The following is a 23,669-nucleotide window of genomic DNA, read 5'->3' as shown; positions in this document are numbered from 1 at the left end:
ATTTGTACCCAGGCCAGCGACTCCAGCACCAAGGAGACTAGACTTATCCTTTAAGGAAGCTAGGGAGGAGTCTGACTTGGTCTTATCTGGAACCAGGACTTCATGTTACATCCAGGTCATTACAAGAGTATGCTGCCTGTCCCCTGGTCATCCTCCTTGACCTCCCTTCTCCCATTAGAAACAACTAAATTTAGTATCTGGAGGTTTGGTTTTCTCTTGATAGAGTCAGCCCACCCATGTTACTTCTTGGCCATTTCCAGACCATAATAATGAGCCTATCCCCTTTCCACTTGCCAGTTTCCCTTTCTGTGTTGGTTTCCTTCATTAAAATGTAAGCTTTTTGTGGATAGGGACTGTCTTGCTTCCTTTTGTGCCCTCAGCTTATTTAGTATGGTGCCTGGAACAAAGTAAGAGCTTAATAAATGACTTTTCATTCAATTCATAAGAGATCCAGTCTAGGGTAATGGGGAGGAATATAGGCTCCTATAGCCTGTGGATAATATTTTCCCAAGCAAAGAGAAGTATTATCTTGTATCCTTTTTAACTTTGAAGTTAATTCATTTTATCTCTTTTTAAAAAAGTTTTTGGTTTTTATTAATTTGTTTACTTTTAGTTTACAAGATTCATTTCCACAATTCCTTGAGTTTCAAATTTTCTCTCCCTTCCCCTCTTCCCTTCCCCCATGGCAGTATACAATCAAGTATAGGATCTGCAAATACTTTCACATTAGACATTAGTCAGGTTATAAAGATGGATTGTATCAGCTGGAATGAAAAATGGTAAAGAGGAAACAAAACCAAACAAGAAAAAGAAAAAGATCAGGTAGTTTGCTTCAGTCTGAATTCAAACTCAGTTCTTTCTAGTTCTTTCTCAGGATGTAGACATCTCTCTCCATCATGAGTCCTTTGGGGTTGACTTATAACCCTGCATTGCTGAGAAGGGTCCAGTCTATCAAAGTTGATTGTCACACATATGTTGTGTCTGTAATTGTGTACAAATTTCTCCTGGCTCTACTCTTCTCACTCAGCATCAGTTCATATAAGCCTCTCCAGGTAAATATGAAGTCCATCTGCTCCTCGTTTCTTATAGCACAATAGTATTCCATTACATGCATATACCACAACTTGTTCAGCCATTCCCCAATTGATGGGTACCCCCTTAATTTCCAATTCTTTGCCACCACACAAAGAGCTTCTATAAATATTTTTGTACCTATGGGTCTTCCTCCCACTTCTATGATCTCTTTGGGATACAACCCTAGAAGTGGTATTGCTGGGTCAAAGAGTATGAAATTATTTATAGCCCTTTGGGCATAATTCCAGATTGCTCTCCAGATTGGTTGGATCAGTTCACAACTCCACCAGCAATGCATTAAGTGTTCCAATTTGCCCACATCCTCTCCAGCATTTGTCATTTTCCTGTTTTGTCATCTTAGTCAATCTAACTGGTGACACGTGGTACCTCAGAGTTGTTTTGATTTATATTTCTCTCATTTTATTTCTTAATTAGTAAAAAAAAAATTTTGAATTCTTTTTTTTGTTGTTGTTACATATTGTGGTCTAAGTGTACTTCACTGAGTTTTAACTGTCCAGCCTGAATTGTAGGAACCTTCCTTAGGCCTGGTCCAGAATACTATGTGACCCTGGGAAATTTCCTTCATATCTATGCTTCAGTTTCCTCATTTACAAAATAAAAGAATTGGACTATATAAACCTCCAAGGTCCCATCCATGTTTAAATCTCTGCTTCTGTGATTTCCCTGCTGGCCCTGATTGCAACTCCTTGACACCCTCATCAGGGTGAAGTAGCATGAAATACTGTAAATAACACTTAAGTACGAGCCACAAGACCTGCGTGTGATTGTTGACATGTCAGTTAACTTCTCTGAGTCTCCTTTTATCCCATTATATAATAAGGGTGCTGGATAGACATTCCTAAAGGTCCAATATTCTGTTTCCCTTGCCTCTCTTCTTCACCATTCGGGCAAGGACCAGTCTGGTATCAGATCCGGTTGAGTGAAGCACATGGGGAATCTAACATTTCAAGAGACCATGATTTGTTCCCTATTGATGTTTCAAACCCCAATGCCACCCATAGCCCTGCTTGCTTTCACTCCTGATCTACATGGGTAGCTGCGGCCAAAGAATTTACCACTATGTGTCCGAGCTGATGATCTACTGGTCAAGAGTTGTTGCTTCTTGGCTAACAGATGGACAACCCATCTCAAAGCCCTTTTGGCTAACTTTGCTGCTGGCATAGCCCTAGGTCACCCAGGGTCCTCTGAACACCTTCACTGAACAATGGACTAAGACATTAGTGGAAGATAAAGGTAAGAAAGATCCTAGTGGGTCATGGAATCCAACTTCCTTATTCACCGAGGAAGCATCTGAAGCCCAGAATGGTTGTGACTTATGCACAGTCTTACAGGGAGTGAATGAAAGAGGTAGGATTTGAACCCTGGTCTCTGAGTCCCAATTCAGGAAAGGGAGGAAGAAGAAAATAAGCATTTATTAAACACCTACTATGTGCCAGTCACTGTGCTAAGTGCTTTTATGACTATTACCTCATTTGATCAGGACATCTCAGGAAACCTGGGTTCAGAGTTTCAGTTTCCTTATCTGTAATCATGGGGATAAGTCCCTTCATACCAAAAGCATTATCAGAAAAGTGCTTTTTATATAAATAGTATTTTATTTTTCCAATTACATATAAAGATAATTTTCAACATTCATTTATAAGATTTGGGTTCCAAATTTTTCTCCTTCCCCCTCCCCAAGGGGACAAGCTATCTGATATAGGTTATGCATGTGTAATTATGTTAAATCTAAGAAAAATACTTTAACACCCTAAATCATTATACAGCATGTCCCCAAAGCTTTAAGCTTTCACATTGTGCTAAAGACTTTTGAGACAGCATGTAATTGCAATTTTCTGTTATGATTCACTAATTCAATCTAATAATGTTCATTAAGCACCTACTATGTGTGCTAAGCTGTGTGAGCTATAATACCCGACATAATAACAAAGAACAATGGTGATAGCACCATAGAATTAGAGTTAGAAAGTACCTTGGAGGCTGTTGAGTCCAGTCCCTGTCCTATTCTGGAAATGTCAGTCAAATCCCAGATAAATTAATTGACTTGTCTGAGATCACATAGTCAGCACAATCAGAGGCGAGATTCAAACTCAGATGTCCTCGGACTCCAAATCCTGCAGTCTTTCCATTCAGAATTCTAGGCACTGCACTCTAAAAGCAGTCCTAGCTCTTGCCAAATTTGTACAAGAAAACCAAACCAAACAAAGCCTGGCATCTTAATTAATCCCTGACTCAGAGCTATTAAGGGATCCTTCACCTAATTCTGATTCTATGAACAGTGAGAGTAAGGCAGCTTAGAGGTTGTGACTATGCAGGAAAAAAAGGAAGTGTAGTTTAGGCCTAATAAAAAAAAATGGAAAATTTGAGAAATTAAACTCATTATTCCATATGCTTCAGTTATGACCCAATGCTTTTTCATTGCCCTTTTTGGGACCTCTTGTGCAGCTGAGTAATGGATTTTAATATCAGGTTCCTTTTCGGATCACAGGAATTATTCTGTCCAGCCCAACAGAGCAACCCAATAAAGCTACACAAACATCCTCACACAAAAAAATCAATGAAGTTCTCCTTCTCAGCTTGTGATAGTCACTCCAGAGGAAAACAAGCAGGAAAGCTCCAAATTCTCATAGTAAGGGGCAATGCACCAGCTTCTGATTCTCTGAGTGGCCCTGAGGGCATGGGCAGAGCCTGCTGGCCAAGGGTCAAGAGTTGCCCCTTCTCAGCCTTCTGGACCACTAATGAGTTGTATGCCCCCCACCTCTGGTCTGTTTCACATTTGTAAAATAAGGGGCTTCGAGAGTTTTTCTGATTGCATCCCTGCTTTTCACTGGACTGCTCTGATAACAGCCATGCTGGTAATAACAAATCTCATTGCTATGGCACGCTAAGGGTTACAATGAGCTTTTTATGTATTACCTTCACAAGGGCATTGTGAGATAGGCACCATTACTTTCCTCTTTTTGCAGCTGAGGAAACTGAGGCTAGAAGAAATTTAGTGACTCGCTGAGGGTCCCACAGCCAATAAACATCTGAGGCTCGATTGGAGGCCAGGTTTCCCAACTCTCATTTCCACACTCTGTCCACTACCCCACACTGCCTCCTATAAAGGAGGAATGGAATTGAATGTCACTGGCATTTTTTTTAATCCAGATAATCTTTGACTCCTTCAATCAAAGGATTATAGGTTTCAGAACTGTAAGGTTCTTTATCATCTGGATGAGCCTCCTAATTTTGCAGATGAGTAACAGTTGGTTGTGATGAGGTTGAATGACGTGTTTCAATTTACATCAATAGTTGGGAGTTTTGTCGGGATTGGAATCTAGTTCATCTGACTCCAGAGCTCCTCAGTCTCCTGTAAACACCAGCTCTTCCACCCACTTCCGCCAGCATTGGCATCATCTTACCTCTTTAGCCGACCAAAGGTTTGGACTGGATCTTAATGTTGCTCTCACCTTCCCCTTTGCCCCTGCTCCCAGTTCAGAATCTCAGCTATTTATTATTTCAGACCTTGACTCTTGGTCATTACACTTTAATTGGCCTCCACCTGGTGGCAGGACTTTATGCCTCTGACTCTAACAACCCAAAGGGCACAGCTATTCTCTTCTCCGTGCTGCACCTGCAATCCAATGTGGGGGGAGGACATCGAGATCCAGATTGGTCCCAGAAGGTTCTGAAAGAGGTGTGCCTCAGTGGTCTGTGCTGAAACAGTCCTCCCCTGGCTGGGGTGGGCAGCACAATTTGGGCTGAATTTTCCCTTGTCTTTGCTGAAGTACCTTAGATAGGTTGTTGCTTGGGGTCCTTCTCTGTCTTTGTTGCCTCGATAAGCTCTTGATTTCATTCACTGAGACAAACGAGAATTTGAATTCTCTGCTCAGGAAGAGAAGACATGACTCCTTTAGCAATTTCTTTCACTCAATCCTAAACAGGGTTTCAATGATGAAAGAAAGAACTGAGGAAAGGGTGAGGGAAGGAATGTGAGCAGGGAAAAGGGGAAAGGAAAAAAAGAAAAGAAGGGAGCAGGGAAAGGGGATGGCCACAGGGAAGAAAAGGAAGGGATTTATATTAAATATATATAATACAAAATGACATTATATGTAATATAAAATTATATAATACAAGACTATATCATATAAAGCTTTATGATATAACAAAATTATTTAATATAAATTATATTATACAGAAATATGTATATAAAGGAGTAGTTTATTATTGGTTGATTCTATTTCTTTCAGTTTCAAGTGAAAAGGAAAAAATGAAAATGTGAAAATGAAAAAAAAATGTTTTTTTAGTTCCCCTGGTAAATTATTTAACAGACAAAATAACTGAAGGTCAGAATGATAAAGTCCAAGAGTCCAAGGTCACATGTCTAGTTAAGTGTCAAGGTTAAGTTGAGACCCTAAACCCAAGTCTGCTCACTTAAAACTAGACACACACACACACACACACACACACACACACACATGGGGAAAGGGAGGGGAAAGACGGGGAGGAGAGGAGCTGAGGAGGAAGAGGTGGAGGGGAATGGAAACCACTTTTAAGCTCTCTAGGTTTTACTCCTATGCTCAGCTAAATTATCTGAAAATAAGGGCCTCCTTTCTAGAGTTTATTATATTCCCCTCTGATTTTTCATTTAATTGTAAAATTGAGTTTGTAAGTAGTATTGTGAAGTGCTGGGGAAATCAGTGGAACATACATATGTTCCAACTATAAAACCTGCAATTAAGAAATTGTAGGAAAAACTCAGTCTGGAGCAGTGTAGTTTCACAAGAGAGTTGTTTCTCTGTTTTCTGGCACTAGCAACAGTTGAGACCGATGGAATAGAATATTGGAAAACAACACAGGCTATGGAATTAAGGAGCTGTCCCCAACCCTTTTCATTCCAATGCCTCCCCTCTTTTCATGATTTACTGTTTATCCTAAATATAACTTGCTTTCCAGGTATTTGTTTACATGGTTCTCCCCCAGATTGGAAGCTCCTTGAGGGCAGGGAGTGTCTTTTACCTTTTTCTGTATCCCCAGCACTTAGAACAGTGCCCTACACATATAGTAGGTGCTTAATAAATGTCTATTGAATTGAAATGGAATTGAACGTGGGTCCATGTCCTACTTCTCCCATGTACTAAATGTTTGACCTTGGGTAAGTCACTTTACCTTTGTGGACCTCAGGCTTCTTATCTGTTAAAGGAGGAGGTTGGATTAGATCAGGGGTTCTTAACCCAGAGTCTGGGAATTTTTTTTTAATTGATAATTGTGTTTCAGTATGATTGGTTTCCGTTTTAATCCTATGCATTTTATTTGATGCATTTAATCAAATATTATTCTGGGTTAGGCTTCCCAAGACTGCCAGAGGGCCATGACACAAAAAAGGTTAGGGACCCCTGGACAAGACTACCTCTGAGGACCCTTCCAGATCTCGCTTTACCTTTTTATCATCATTTGAGTCAGAAGACCTGAGTTTGAGTCATACCCTGACACATGGGAGCTTGGGTAAATTATCACTCTGACCCTCAGTTTCTTCTCTCAAACAATTTAACCAGAGAACTAAAACATGGATTTTTTTTTCATTTTCTTAGCTGAACTGAAACTAAAAGACATCCAATCCACCACTGGACAGTCTATTCATGTACATGCATATTTGTGCAATAGGGAACATAAAGAAAAATCACTATTAAATCTTTTGCTCTGGGGATACAAAGACCAGCAAAAGAAAGCCCTGTCCTCAGGGAGCTTACATTGGAAGACAAGATCTAAGGGGGAGATGAAGAGCACTGAAAAGATGAAGAATGCCTTCACTCTGGGCTCGGCTGAGAAAATAGCCCTGGTGGTCAGGAGCAATGAAGGAGTGAGCACCGTTGCTCTGGGCACTGTCCTTCCAATGGAGAGTCTGGGAAGAACCAGAATTGACCAGGCAGAGGACGGGGCCAGAGGAGGGGGTGAGAAGACTGATGAGAAAGATATCGGAACAGTAGGAGCAGAGTCAGAGAGGAATGGAGTGGTAGAAATTTAAAGTCAGAGAGTCTGCCCAGTGAAAACTTACAGATTAAGGCTATTAAGAGTGACAGATCAAAGGAAAGAGACACTGTCATATAACCATCCATACAAAGTCAGAACATCATGTAACAAATGAAATGTTTCCCAAAAGTACAAGCATTAGTTCACATACCTTTTGTGTAGTGAGAAGTGCACCATCAGTCCTTTTATTTGCAGGTCCAGCAAATGAAAATTGGCCTGCAGGTCAATTAGATCTCACTTTCAGTCAATTGGAAAGGCTTATAAGAAGAGGCAATGTTTTTAAAGTCCTTCAAGGACAAGGATTCCTAAGCTAAAAGGAGAATACTCCAGGTAGATGCCTTGCCCGTAGTGAAAGAGTGAAACATTTCTTTTTCCCTCACATCACTAGACACACTAGCAGAACATATTAAAATATTCAATACTCCCCACTGTCTACCCTGAAGGAAGGAATTATTGCCATCCTGATTGTGATGTTTGCTTACCATGTGACCTTGGATGAGTCACAACCTTCCTAGGCTTTGGTTTCCTCAGCTATAAATGGCCTCAGAGGTTTCTTCTGGTTCTAGATCAAGTATAATTGAATTCATTTATTCATTCACTCACTCATCCATTCATTCAACAAACATTTATTGAAGACATTCAATTTGTAACTTGCTCAGCCTACCAGCTATAACTCATTATAAAAATTACAACGAATTATTAAAATCAAGCACTATAAAATACATCATTGGGGATGTTTATGAGTAAAATAATAATAATAATAATAATAATAATGTGGGCTGTTAATGGTAAGCCCATTTGTATCTTGATGAGACCAAGAGACTTAGAGGGCAGAACCCTAGATGCAGGGTGGTCCCTCTGTAGTGAAGTTACACCAGGAGACAGAGACTGTCGTTGCACAGGATGGATAGGCTTAGATGACAGAAGGAATGTATGTCCACACTGACAAGATCCTCAGTCCCTCTTAGGTAAGACTTTATGTTAATCCCTGAGCAGGACACAATTTGGTGCAGAAATAAAGCATTCAGAGGCCAAGAGCTGTTGACTTCCTATGGCATCCATCCCAACAGTGCCCTCATGCCTCTCTTCTCATTTTGAAGACCAAGAATTAGAATATGTACCTCATTCTCAGGGGGATAATGAAGATTGCAGAAACAAGTTTTACATCCTCAGTTTAAGGGCTATGGAAGTACAACATCTGATCATTATAAACCAGCCCTATAATGTATCTCAGATGCCCCATCAACATAATTAATATGTCCTTTTACTAATGAATGATGCCATGGTTTTAACGAGAATTGACTGAGAGGAGCAAGGAAACAGAGGGAAAATTTAGCTGGGGAAATAAAAAATAGATTCATATATTTTTTTGACAGCTAGACTGAAATTGAAAGAATTTGTTACTTGTGTTGATGAAACATCACCCTGTTCTAGTTTGTCCATCCAGATTTTCCTAATCTCACTTCTTCAGTTTATTGTTGGCTAATTAGATAGAATTGTTGGCTGAAATAAAGAAATTACCACCCAGTAATTACTTCATTGTAAAACGTAATGAGCATCCCAACCCTGCCTCGTACTGTAAAAATTGCCCCCTCGATAAATAGAATGTGGGTTTCCAACAATAACCTAGCAGTGAATTCTGTTAGTGTATTTCTTCCTGAAACATGTTTATGTGATAGTCTTCCAATTTTATGGCTGAAGTTTATCACCATAAGGTGCATTTCATGACAGCCGAATAACTACATTCAGTTACACTTGTCACCATGTGCCTTCAGTATCAAGACACATGCTGATTGTATCAAATACTGTTGACTGTCTTAGGACTGCAAATAGGAAAGATGATTACATTGTTCTTTTTAGATATGATGTAATATTATTCACGTGGCAAGAAACTGAAGGAAGGTCAAGGTTGTCGGAGAACAGCAGAAAGATTGGTTGTTGAAAGCTTTCTAATGTGGTGATGATTCACTAATAGGCAGATGGCTCGTTTACATTCATGTTTCTAGGGTCTCTTATGTAGCAGGAAGCATAAATGCGGACCGTGAAGTCTTGTGTGTGTGTGTCTGTATGTGTGTGTGTGTGTGCGTGCACAGGCACACGTGCATGTGTACAGGGGCGTTGGATCATTCACTGCATCCTTTGGAATAGAAATGACAGCAATGCTGTATTCACATCCTTTAAGTTATGCCAGTGGGCTGCATTAGGAGCTGGAGCTAGGATTTTGTCCCTGTCTCACATATGAGCCATGTGACAAATCATTTGAACACACTCATCCTCAGCCTCTCCAAAGGTTTCATTTCAAATGTGGATTCTGGGGGTGGGGTGAAGCAGGGTTGGACTTGTGGCTTCAGCAGAAAATTCCTTCTTCCAGTGGGGGCTGGAAAACATTCTGCAACTTGTAGCCTGAAAGTTTCTTAGCACCCTGAGAGCTAAATGGACGTGGCAGGGTCACATAGCCCTCATGTATCAGAGGTTAGAGGTGAAACTGGGTCTTCCTGGTCTGTTTCCCTATCCACGATGCCAGACTGGATCTGCAATGATTCCTCTGGGACAAGGAATTTCTGGACCAGCAAACCCTCTCTTTCAATGAAGGAATGCACCCTCTCTTTAACAACATCATAGAGAGTTGTCTAGACACTAGAGCACTAAGTGACATACCCAGGGTCATAAAGCCAGGAAATTTCAAAAGTAGGACTTGAAACTAGGTCTTTATGGCTCCAAAACAAGTTTACTTTACCATATTACATCTCTAAATGTTTGTGTGCATAAATGTATGTATATATGTACATATATACACATACATATATAGATGTGCGTGTTTGTATTTGCATGTATACATACACCTATGCATGTACATATGTGCATATATATTTTTGTCACTATTTATGAAAACATGTCCCCAGCCCTGTGCTAAGCACTGGGGATAGACGCAGAAAGGCAAGTCAGTCTCTGCTCTAAAAGAGCTTCACTAATGAGGGGCAATGACGCATCTGGGACTATTACAAAACTTGAGAATCGGTAGAGATCTCACTGGCCATCTGGGCCAAGCATAGAAAAGGAGCCATGCTTCTCTCCACCTCCTGAATTTGATTTTGATTCCTGACAAATTCTAGGATATATTATTAAAGAGATGGTCAGTGAGCACATAGAAAATGAAGCAGTGATCACAGTGCATCAACCTGGCTTCAGGAAGAAAATGTCGCACCAGTCTGAACATATTTCCTATTTTCCCAGGATTACTAAACTGGTAGAACAAGAGAATACTCATTTTTGACTTATAATTTTTTGCCATATTTCTTGATAATGTGTCTCATGCTATTCTTGTGGAAAGAATAGAGAGATATGGGCTAAGGTTGGAGGCTAAGAGTAGTCATGAATGCCTCATTGACTCCCTACAAGGTTGATCTCTGCTCGGCCATGAGCTTTTTAAAGATTTTTATCATCCACTTAAACAAAGACATACTTTAAATGTTTTTAACTCCATTCAAGCTAGAGGGGTGACAAAGTCAGGATCCAGATAAAAAAAAAAGTTGGCTTTTTTCCAGATTAAAGCATAGGGATAAAAAATTAAATTCACTGGGGAATAAAAGTAAAGTCTTTCACTTGGGTACAAAAAATCAACTTGGACTTGGGTTCAAAAACACCAGCTGTGGAAGTACAAGATGGAGGCAGTGGGAGGGCAGTTAGACAATAGTTGCATAGGCATCTCATACTCAATGTGTCCAGGAGCATTCATTTTTTTCCCCCACCTCAAAATCACACATCCTTTCATCTTCCTCCTTTCTGTACAATCCCTCAGGTGCACAAATTCAGAATCATCTTTGACTCTTCCTTTTCCCTCATTCCTGAAATACCAAGACTCACCAATCCTGCCTTCAATAGAGCTCCTGCACCCATTTGCTTCTCACCACTCAAACCACAACCACCTCAGTTCATGCCTTCATTACCTCCCATCTGGCTGTTTGGCAATGGCTTCCTAACCGGAGCCCCTAACTTATGTTCCCCTTCTCCAATCCCTCCTCCTCCTAGACACCCACACGTGTTCCAAATGCACAAGCCAGCCCATTTCTTTCCTCTGCTCCAAAAATCTTCAGTAGCTCCCAATGACAATTTGAATAAAAGAGAAATTCCCCTGCTTCTTACTTCCTGACCTTCACTGTCTGCCTCCAGCCTATTTTTCAGGCTCCCTGTATATCACTCCCTTTTCGCACTCTCAACACTCTAATGAGACTGGCCCTCCTGCCTGACCTATGTACAATATATGCCTTTGCCCAGGTTGTACCTTGGGCCTAAAATACTCTCTCTTCTCTCCTCTACCCCTTAGATTTTTGTATCTCCCTTTAAAGCTGAGGCCCAATTTCACTCCTATATGCCACCTTCCTAGATCACCTCAGCTACCATTTGATACAAATAATTATATTCTATTATATAGAATTATATTATATATAGGGGCGGCCAGGTGTCTCAGCGAGTAAGCGCACTGGCTCCAGTGTCAGGATGACCTGGAGATCGAATCTTGGGCTCAGACACTCAGCACCACACCCAGAAATAACTGGCCGTGTAACCTTGAGCAAGTTACTTAACTGAGCAAGTTACTTAACCCCGGTTGCTTAAAAAAAAAAAAAGAATTATATTATATATAAGTTATATATAATACACAATTATATAAGCTATATACAAATTAATTTTATATCACTTGTATTTACATATGTGCATGTCTTTTAGATATTTGTTTTTGTGTATATAATAATAATTATAGGGTAAGATTTATAAAATATATTTATAAATATGTATAAATAAATACCTTTACATATAAAAATATTATCTGCCTTGAAATAATTCAAGCACATGAAGACAGAGAATTTTGGGGGTGGAGGAGGAGAAGTAGTTCTTTGTATCCACAGCCCCTAAAACATAGTGGGGACTTAATAAGCACATGCTGATTCACTGGATGCGTGAGTGAATTTAGAATGAAGAAGGGTGAAATAAAGAGACTAGTCAAAAAAAGACTTGATACCAACAAGTAGTAAGTGCCGATCAGGGTCCACACAAGGGTAGTGGCGAGCAGAGAAGAGAAGGCGGATATGAAAGATGCTGTGGAGGGACGGGATTAATAATGAACTATTTATGATGTTACAACCTGCCTGTGGCTGCTGGTTTAACATCTGACCTGCTGAGGTCTGCATTAGAAATAGGACACAGGTCTTGTACCACTGGGGCAGGGTTCTCCACTAAATGCTCCGCAGCGACCCTGGAATTCAAAGGGCTTTTCAGCAGGAGGGAGAATGCTGTCAAGGAAATCAGGCTTCTCTTTTCCTGTTCCTCTGATGAGGGCTCCTGGGGAACTGAGCTCTGTGCTGTAGTAGACATTAACTCCTCAATGAGAGTAGCTCCACTCCATCCCGGTTCATCAGAAGCCCCCTCAGATATGTTCTAAAAGACCTGCCCCTTTCCTTTGGAAAACAGACTCCCTTGAAGGTAGAGTTGCAAACTCATTTATTTTGCTGCTAAGGCAACAACTCTGTTTTGGGAGTGGGGGGGAGTTTTCCTCCAGTGAGTTATTTTACACGGATTTCAGACACTATCTCTTTCCTGAGGTTCAGCTGGCCTGGGAGGATGAATATACATTCTTGGTTGGCAACAAACTAATGGGAAAACGTCCTCTGGGAGTTTTCTCACTAAAAGCTTTGAGTTCAAGTGAATTAATACACATCACAGTCAAGACACCTCTCTGAATCTCAGTTTCCTCATCTGTAAAATGAAGGAATTGTACTAAGTGACCTGTAAGGTCTTCTTCACTTCTAAGGCTAGGGTTCTTAACTTTGCATGCTCATTCCTGTCCAGGGCTTCTCGCTTTCACCATCCCTGCCATAGGTGTATTCATACCTACCTCAATCAAGTCTGCTCTCCACAGCCCATCTGAAGTCCCCCCTCCCCCCTCAGTCTTCCCTGACCCTCTTGCCAGCCCCATCCTCTTCATATCCAGACACCCTCCTTGTTTTTTCTGAATTGATTTAATGATTCCTCTTGTTGTGGACTCAAAGACCTAAGTTCAAATCCAACCTGAGATACCCAATAGCTGCGTGACCTTGGATTAGATAATCAGCCTTTCTCAACCAGGGTTCCTTCATCAGTAGAGCAGGAATCATGCTGTGAGGATCAAATGCAATACTTGTAGAGTGCTTTGTGAACATGAAAGCACTATAGAAACGTTAACTATCTTAAAGAGGATCACTAATCATCAGGTACTCCCTGATGGCTTCTCTTGGATTACTATCTGCCTCTTGCTACCGGCTACAGGAGTCCTAATCTGACCCCCGACTCCCTTCCTGACACCTCCTTACCCTTCCACTTGCTACAGCATCCTTCTCCATAATTCTGCAATTTTAGATTTCCTTATATGTGTTTGTCTCTTCCCAGCGAGCGCCTCCACCTCCCTAGAATGCATGCTCCTTGAGGGCAGGGACTGAATCTCACTTTCAGGTACTGTCAATGTATAAAGCTGAAAGTCCATGGCACATCATGAGGGCTTAATGAGATCTAGTTGAATAAATTAATAAAGGCAAGTTAATGCAGTGGAAAAACAACTGAATTTAGAATCAGAGGACCTGGGTTTATTCAATCAATCAGCATTTATTAAATACCTACTGTATGCCACACACCATGCTAGAGATACAAAGACAAAAGGGAAAGAGCTTATGCCTGAGAAATATATACAGAAATAGGCATATGTAAAGTAGATGGAAGTTAGTTTGTATTTTTTTTAAAGGGGAAGTCACTCACAACCATGAGGGGTCCAGAAAGACTTCATGTACAAGGTAGTATTTGAACTGAGCTTTGAAGAAAACTAGGGATTCTAAGAGAAGGAGGGGGACACCTAGGTGGCCCCATAGTGCATAGAGCTTCAAACCTGGAGTCAGGAACACTCATCTTCCTGAGTTCAAATCTGGCCTCAGACATTTACTAATTGTGTGATCCTGGGCAATTCACTTAACCCTGTTTGCCTCAGTTTCCTCACTTATAAAATAAGCTGGAGAAGGAAATGGCAAACCCCTCCAGTATCTGTGCCAAGAAAACCTGTAATGGAGTCCCGGAGAGTTGGACATGATGGAAATGACCTAGCAACAAAGGAGGAGGAGGTGATAAGAGGGCTTGTGCCAGGAGTGGGCAGCAGCCAATGAAAAAATGTGAGGAGGGGAGGCAGAGCACTGTGTGTGAATTGCAGTAATAAGGCCATTCAGCTATACTGCACCGTGTGCCGAGGGGAATAAGGTGCAATAAGACAGCGAAAGTCTTTGGGGACCAATTTGTGAAGGGCTTTAAATGTCAAATAGAGGACTTTGTATTTGATTCTAAAATAATAGGAAACAATTAAGGTTATTGAATAGGGGAATGATATGGTCATTGCTTTAGGGAAATTATTCTGGAAGCTATTTTGAAGATGGATAGGAGGGGAGTGACATTTAAAGAAGGACGATCCCTTAGGAAATGATAGTGACAGTCCATGGGGGGTGGGAGGGGAAGATCATGGTGGCCTGCACCAAGATGGTGGTTGAACTAGTGGGGAGAAGGGGATGTCAGAGTAGAAATGACAAGATTTGGCAACTCATTTGATTGTACCTGTGGAATGATTGAAAGCAAAGAGCCAATGATGAACCCAGGTGATGAATCTTGGTGACTAGAAGGATGCTGGTGTCCTCCCCAGAAACTGGGGAGCTAGTACAGGGCTGGGTTTGAGGGAAAGACAATGAGTTCTATTCTAACCTCATTGAGGGCTAGATGCCTACTGGACCTCCACTTTGGACCATAACATACAACAAGGAGTACATGATGCAAGACTACCCATGGGTGTGATGAGGTATGGGCTCTGGGAGCTCCCTTGAGCTCTCCTTAAGTCCTTGAGGTACAGGCTCTGGGAACCCCCCTTGGACTCTGATTAAATCATCTCATTTGATGAGGCATTTGCATGAGGCAATGAGACTTACTGTTGTGGTTGAGCCCAACCTTCTGTTACTAGACTTGCCACCCTTGAGCCTATCAAAGTGTTGATCCACCCTTGAACTGGCCTAGCCCACCATTGTCTGTAGTCTCCAGGTAACCTCCAGAGACTTCCCACCCTTAATCACTCATTGACCTCATTAACTCCTCCTGAAGACCCTCCCCAAACTCCTCCCCTAGGCCAGCCCTAGATTCCTCCCACAACCTTCTGTATATAAGACCCCATCCTGTGTCCATGTTTGTGAGAGCCCCATAGAATGACCTAGCACAGACTTACTCTGCGCCCAATACAAGCAAACTTTTAATAAACTTTACTTTTCTTTGGCTGAGAGAAGACTTGAGTCGAATTCATTCAGCAGGACCCGGCTTGTTGGTATTTTGGGGTCTCCAGAGCAACCCTAACCCTCTTTATGGGTAACCTCTTCAGGTGTGATGGGGACATGAGGGCTGAATATATAGATCTGGGGGTTATCAGAATGCTAATAACCAGATGCTAATTAGCATAGTCATGGCAATTAGAGCCTTCACAGAGCTCAGAATGCTAACACTGGAAAAGATCTTAAAGATAATTTTGTTCAACCCTTTTACTGAACAAATGAGAAAACAGATTTGGAGAAGGGAAGGCCAAACAGTAAAGTGGAAGATTCTGGATTGGAACCTAGGACCCCAGACTCCAAATATAGCATTCTTTCTGCAACACAGTAATTGGAGAACCATAGAGAGGGAGACAGAAATATCACCCAGGTAGCAGGGATGAGAAGTCAGGAGGACTTGAGGTATCTTATAGCAGGGCCTGCTAAGAGCACAGCCCTCAAGCCCTACACCCACAGCACCCTGCAAACACCTGCCCCCATTCTGCCACCCCACTTCCCATCGAAGCCTGGGAGGCTTATTGGTCAGTCCCTTTGCAGTTTTTGCAAAGTGGAGCCCAGGAAAATGATGTGCTCTGACCTGACATATAATAGGAATGGAAAGGAACTGTCTGACCATAATTCAGAAAAGCATTGAACTGCGAGAGTTTGAAGGAACAGCAGCAGGGAGTCAGTGTAAGAGAGTTTGAGATGCCTGAGGCTTCTTCAGCTGGCCTACAGAGCAGGCTGGGTCTGCATGACAGGAAAGCTTGCTAGCCACCGAGGCTAGCAAATACGCAGCTGCAAGTCCCCTTTCCCTATAAGAGAATGTCCACATGCTGAAGACTAGCAGACAGGAGCATCCGTGGGGGAGGAGACACCCAGCCAAGAATAGCAGGCTTGTTGTTGAGTTGTTGTCGGTCTTGTCTGACTCCTGATGACCCCGTTTGGGGTTTTCTTGGCAGAAATACTGGACTGATTTGCCATTTTCTTCTCCAGCTCATTTTATGGATGAGGAAACTGAGGCAAACAGGGTGAAGTGACTTGCCCAGGGTCACACAGCTAGTAAGTATCTAAGGTAGGATTTAAGCCCAGGAAGATGAGCCTTCCTAACTCCAGGCCCAGCACTCTATCCACTTAGCTGCCCCATAAGAACAAAAAGGAGAATCCCAGCCTCATGTAGCAGCACAGCAAAGGGGATGGAGCAAGAGAAAAACTCAACCTGGTGTGGAAAGCAGGGACATGACCCAAGAAGCCCAGGGACTCTGTAGCTAGAGGGGCTGGGGGGGCACCAGTTACATTGTACAGTGTCTGGGAAGATTCTGGATAAAGGGGAAGGGGCAAGAGACTTCTTGGTAGTGAAATCACTTTGAATATATTTTGTATATCCTTACGTGTATATGCAGTGTGAGAGCTCTGACAATCACAACAGCTACCATTGATGTAGCACTTACCATGTGCCAGGCAGTGTGCTGAGGACTTTGCTATTTTCTCATTTGATCTTCACATCAAGCCTGGGGGTACATGCTCTTGTTGTCTCCATTTTACGAAGGAGGAAATGGAGACAAACAGAAGTTATGTGACTTGCCCAAGGTCACACATCTAGCAAGTGTCTGAGGGTGAATTTGAGTTCACCAAGATGAGGCTTCTTGACTGCAGATGGAGCATTATCTTTATTATCTGATTTTAGGAACAATAGGGTAGAAAGCATGGCTCAGACCTCACCTTCCTGGAATCTGGAGTTCTGGGTTCATCACACACCCTTTTACTTTCTACCATTCTCAGGACTTACCTAGAATTCATCTCAACTTTGACTGACTGACCCAGATGCTGTCTATAGCTAACACCTTCCCATAGCATTTCAGTGTTGTTGTAGAGGAGTCCTTCATATGGTCCTACCCCAAATCCATCCCCCAATGCAGTGGGAATGCCACAGCCTTAGATTCCAGATGCTGAAAGCTACTTTCCAGTGTGTGTGGTTTCTAAAGGGGTCTAAGAAGCTGAATTCAAATCTCATCTCTACTACTTGTGACTTGCACAATATTAGGCAACTTATTTAATCTAGTTGGCCTCAGTTTCCCCATCTGTAATTTGAGGAGATTAGGCTGATGGCCTCCTTAATTCCTTCCAGTTCCGAATCTCTGATACTATTCTTTTATTTAGAACTAAGTTATATTACAACTAACAAGGGCTTTTGTATTCTATCCTTGAAGATTATCAAAGCAGCTAGGTGGCAGAAAGAATTTGGTACCTGGAGGAAGTCCTGAGTCTTCAAATCCTGCCTCAGACATTCATTAGCTATGTTACCCTGGGAAAGTCACTTAACCTCTGACTACCTCAGTCTCTTCATCTGTAAAATTTGTAAAAAGCATCATAAATAAGCATAATAACAAAGTCTGCCTTCTAGAGTTATGGTGAAGATAGAATGAATTAAGATTTATAAAGCACATTGAAAACCTTAAAGCACTATATAAATGCTCATTATTAATTATCAGTTATTAGCCTAGCACCTACCTCAGTGCCTTGGACATAGCATGCGCTTGATACCCATTATTTATTTAGAAAATAATTTTCAAAAAACTTCAATTCAATTGAATAAAGAATCTCTGGGCCAAGGAAGCAAGATGACTCCCAAGTTTAGATTCTGGATACTGCTGCTATCACTCAGTTTCCCTTCTAAAGGCAAAATAGAAAGTACAAAAAAATCATAGTCAGAAGACATAGGTGTGAATCCCATCTCTGACCTTTACTAGCCATGAAACTGTTGAGGTTTGGGGTTTAGGGGTGCTCAAGACCCCAAATGCCAACACGCTGGGTCCTGCTGAATGAATTCAACTCAAGCCTTCTCTCAGCCAAAGTAAAGCAAAGTTTATTAAAGATTTGCCATATTGGGTAGACTTTTAAGGAGCTTCAGTATTTGTGATGTTTGTATTGACAAGCCGGCCAGAATAATCTGACACAGACCGAGTCTGTGGTAGATTGAATCTGTGCCACTTCGTAGAGACAAGATGGATCATAAATACAGAAAGACTGTAGGAGAGATCTAGGGATGGTCTAGAGGAGAGGTTTGGGAGGGTCTTGAGGAGGAGTCTAAGGAGGATCTTGATTGGACTGCAGACTCTTGGAATGGGATTAAGGGTGGGAAATAGCTGAAGGCTACCTGGAGATGATAGACTATGGAGGCCTAGGCTAGATTAAGGGTAACAGATTTGGGTATAGATATTTTAATAGGATCAAGGGTAGGAAGTTGCTGGATGATGGAGGGGCTAGGCTAGGTTAAGAGTAACAGAGATTTGGATCTAATGATAATGAAAGACTTATGGCCTCAGACAAATACCTCATCAAGTAGGAAGATTAAAGGGGGCTCCCAGAGCTATACCCCATTAGAACCTTGGGTGAGTCAATTAAACACACAGTCTCAGTTTCCTCATCTATAAAACAGAGATAATGATGTTTGTGCTACCTACTTCACAAGGTCATTGCCAAGAATACATGTTATGAACCTTGAAATGTTGGCATTTGCAAAGACAACCGATGATGGGATAGGTATTATTTTGACTGTGAAATACAAAGGAAATAGAGCTATTCTCCCATTTGATTTGGTACCAGGAGGAAACCCTCAGCCCTCTCATGCCTCCCCCAGCTATCTTTTCTATGAATTGAAGAGAAAGCTGTCATAGCTTTGGAAGGTACCTTTGAGGTCATCTGATCTGATTCCTTCATTTGACAGAAATGGAGACCCAGGAGGTTCAAGTTATTTACACGAAGTAATACAGGAAATAAATAGAAGAGCAGGAATTTGAAAGCAAGTCCAATTCCATGGCCAATGCTGTCTCCATGGAGCCTCCCAAGCTCTTCATGGGCTGGCCTCCTCACTTCCACCTTTTAGAATTCCTCCTTTATTTCACAGCTCAGTTCAGAGGCCACCTCTCACATACTCCCCTGCCACTTTTCCTGCCAAGTCCCCGCCAGGTCCTGCCAAATGAATTCAACTCAAGTCTTCTCTCAGCCAAAGAAAATCAAAGTTTATTAAAGATTCACCATATTGGGTAGACTCTTAAGGAGCCTCCCTGTCTGCGACGCTTGTATTGGGCAAGTGGGCCAGAATCATCTGACACAGAGTGTCTGTACTAGATAATGCATTTTGAATCTTCCTCTGGGGGTATGATCTCCCCTGTTACAGCATAAGTTCCCTAAGGATAAGGAACCTTTATTCTTTGACTTTGTATCCCCAGTGCTTAGTATAATTCCTGACACTTAATAATAAATATCACTTAATAAATGTTTGCTCATCGACTAATTGAATGAATGAATTTTGAAAGGTGATATAAGGTCTTGCACTTGACTATAGTAGCTGCAGGCTAGACCTCCCCCAATCAATGGCAATAAAGACTGCAGGTCAGACAGGGGTCCTTCAGCTTCATCCACCCTCTTAGGAAATGACCTCTTCAACAGCATCATTTTCTAATACGGAGCATGATGAACAACATGCTTGATTTGCTTTGTTCTATCTCTCAGCAGAGAACTTGGTGGGGTCGTTCCCCTCTTCCTTCCTTCTTTCTGCTGTCAGCCTTGTAGATTTATTAATACTGTAGTGAGTTGCGAGCACACAGACATTGCCCTAGCTTTGGGGCTGTGACTCAAAAGAAATGTTCGAATTGTCCTATTTGATAAAAAAAGAAAGAAAATACACTTGACAGTAAGCCTGGCTTTTCTTTTGAAATTTAGAGGAAAAGGAGGGAAGGAGTGTGTGTCTTTCTCCTCCAGCTCCTCATTAATGACATAAAATATCATTGCTGATAGTGAGAAAATATTATATAACAAAAAAAGAAATTTCATACTTTTTATTATTAGCAAGGTAGTTTTGCTCTTCAACACACACGCGCACACACGCATCTCTTCAAGCATCTGGCATTAGAATGCTGGGTAATAGCTGGAGAACAATGGAGGACAATGTATTCCCCCCCAGCTCACCAAGCATCAGAGCAGCCCAGGTCAGCTCCCATTACTGAACACACCTAATGTTGTTTTCTAAATTTCCAGCCACTATTCAAATGGAATCTGGAAAAGAAAAATTGCCTCTCGCTCCAAAGCCTTAAAACACACAAAAAAGGCACCATATTGCCACTTTAGGGACACATTTGTTCCCTGCTGTTGCTATTTTATATGTCATTTCAGTCTTGCAGTTAGCTATAAACCAAATCTTTTCTTTTTCCAGAGAGAGAATAAGAGATGCCTGAAGGGAAACGAGAATGAAAAGCATCCTTAAAATGACTGATTTACAATTGGCAAGGAGATACAATATGAAAATTATAGCTTTCTCATTGCTAGCGTCAAGAGTCTCAGTTCATTCGGGGCTCTGGCATTAAAAGCACCCCAAGGATCCAGCCCATCAGGCTTCAAGGGGAGAAAGTTTTGGGGTGCTCAGACATGGAGAAACGAAAGGTTTTCTTTGGGGAAGAAAGAGATTAAGATTGAAAGGAAATGCCAAGGAAGTGGGACATGCAGATTCTACTCAGAACTAATCTAAGTCTAAACCCAAGCCTGGAATCCATATGCTTTGAGTTCTAATCCTTCTGACAATGATATATGGTAAAGCCCTGGGCAATTCCTCTAACTGTTTTTTCATTCAATCTTATCATTTTTAATGACAAAAATAATGCCTACTCTGTAGGGATGCAGTGAGAATTGATTTATTCTGTAAAAGGGCTTTGGGGACCATAGGTGGAAGGCTCAACATAATTCACAGATTTTATGCCAATGAAATATAACATCCTGGTTATTACTATCATTTGTTATCACGTGTGTGAAAGTCCATTTTAAATTGTGTTCTCATTTGGTTTCTGAGTGTGCCTGGACAGGTTTGTTGTCTTGCCCTGGGTATAACCAAAATAATCTTCCTAAATCCTATCTCTTTGAGGAAGGAAGGGAGATCCACATGGCCTAAAGTATATTGGGCCTAAGGCAATCCTGGCACCTGCCATTTGTAGAATCTACTTATAAACCATTATAGTTACTCAAAGAATTGGAGGTTAGAGAAATGGTTAAAAGAAGCTGACAATTTTATCGAGCAACTTAAAGATCTATTTCAAAATAAAAATTCAAATTTTAAAAAATGAATCATGTAACATGCTTGCTATCCAGACTACAATATGCAGTTCGATGGGCTTCCCATAGAGCCTGACTATTCAGAAATATTTCTTGGATAGACATTAGAAGGGGACAATGATCTGGGTCGAGAATTCAACAGAAGGAAGAGAGCAGACTGGATTGTTTGGGAGGAAACCGTGCAGTGCTTGAGCCCAAGAATCTCTCTAACAAAGGGCCATCATTTTAATATGAATATTGTCCCAGTAATGTTATGTGTCTATACATCATACACAATCTCCAAAGAATCAAAATTGAGGGTGATTCAAAGGGCAATAGACAGACACATGGTGGATGTAAATAGGCTAAGATCTTATCAACAAGTAATCATGCATGAGATGTTGGACCAGACAATGAAGTGGCCATTTGTACATCAAGACATGGGGATAGTTAGTGGGCAGACCTTGAGCTCTATTGATATCTACACATTGTGGAGAGAATTAGAGGAAACTACTTACTGTATTGTGTGGACATCATGTGTAAGACATGTGGGACCACATATAGGAAGAGAAGGCATGAATGAGTTGTGACCTTCCTCTTTGTAGGGAGTACACACGTTCATGACATCATAGATCTAGCAAAGTTATGCCACAGCATTTGAATCTGTGAGCTATGACTAGAAAAGAACTAAATCAGCATATATAGTCAGACAATTGAAAAAGTAGAGCTTGGGCCAAAATTAAGGAAAAAACTTAGAAACAAAGATAAAGGTGAAATGATCATCTGAATAATTTGAACAAGCTGTTGATGCCGAAAACCTGGACATGGTAAAAACATAGAATCTTATCATCACCATTACTTAGAGATGTTCAACACATACAAAGCAGATGCTACAATGAGGAGATCAACAGAGCCCCAAAGCTGCCTCAGGGAGCAAACATATATCGTTCCACAGAGAGACATGGCCGTCAACAGTAATACTGAACACAAATACATTCAAGTAGGGAAGAACTTAGCTAAGTCAGGTAATCCCAAAGCACTTACAAGTGAAAATGGAAGGGAGGCGATAAATAGATGGAAAATGCAAAAAGATTGGCCACTGTCTCTACAACGTCCTTGTCCCTGGTGACGGTGACACAACATTCCCTTGGTGCCTAATGTACTATATGAGGAACACAATATGGCAGTTAAGAGGGTGAAGATGGTAACAGCAACTGGACCAAGCCAAGCATGCTCCCAGAAGTATGTCCTGGAATTGAGACAGTTTCCTAAGGGCATTGTTTTTGACTTAGATTCTTCAAAGAGAGGAAGATGCCAAATGAATTGGGGGTGGGGGGAGACCATAGATGGTATTATTACTTTAAAAAAAGTGACATCAATAACTACTGAACAATGTACCTACATTGTCAATTGTATGAAACCTTTGGAGAAGGGTCTAAGCTTGTTCTGAGGATGTCCTTGATGAAAATAGGTAGAGAATAGGCAGGCTTTCACAGACAATTTTCCACAGTAGACCACAACTTGATAGTCACATGATGGGCTGAGAGGTATAGAGGATACAAGATCCTACTGTTTTTATTGTTTATTGGTTGGGAAAATATTGACTTCAAAGGACAAATACAATGTTGAAGACTTTTCTTCCGGTTTCTGCCGTCTAGTTCTCTCCTCAGGAGCTAAGCACAAGCTGAATCCCTCCTCCCCATGATTGCCTTTGAAATATCTGCAGTTATCAAAGGCAGCCTCCACCATCAGCATCCTACACCCTGCCACTGCCTGTTCTCCTTCCTCCAGGCTAACCATCCACAGTTCTTTCAAATGAGCCTCACACAAAATGGTGTCATTTCCTCACCTGTTAGCATAGCAAGAGAAGCAGGACTATTGAAGCATGAAAGCAGCCGCTGTGATCAATAACCTTGAGGGATAAACCGCCCCCTCCCCTCGCCTTTCCCTCTCTCTCCATTCCCCCTCCCTTGAAGTTGCCTGTTCTCCCTCTCCCTTAACCTTCTCCTCCTCCTCCCTTCTTGTCTCCCTCCCTTCTCTCTCTTTTTAGTTTTCCCCTCCCTCTCCTTTTTTCTCTCCATCCATTCCTCCTTTCCCTCTCTTCCCCTCTTCCTCTCCCTCCATTTT

The sequence above is a fragment of the Petaurus breviceps genome, unplaced genomic scaffold (assembly GCF_028583685.1).
Source record: "Petaurus breviceps papuanus isolate PSGF00001 unplaced genomic scaffold, PetGlider_PUasm1.0 185, whole genome shotgun sequence".
NCBI lineage: Eukaryota > Metazoa > Chordata > Mammalia > Diprotodontia > Petauridae > Petaurus > Petaurus breviceps.
This window is presented reverse-complemented; position numbering follows the sequence as displayed.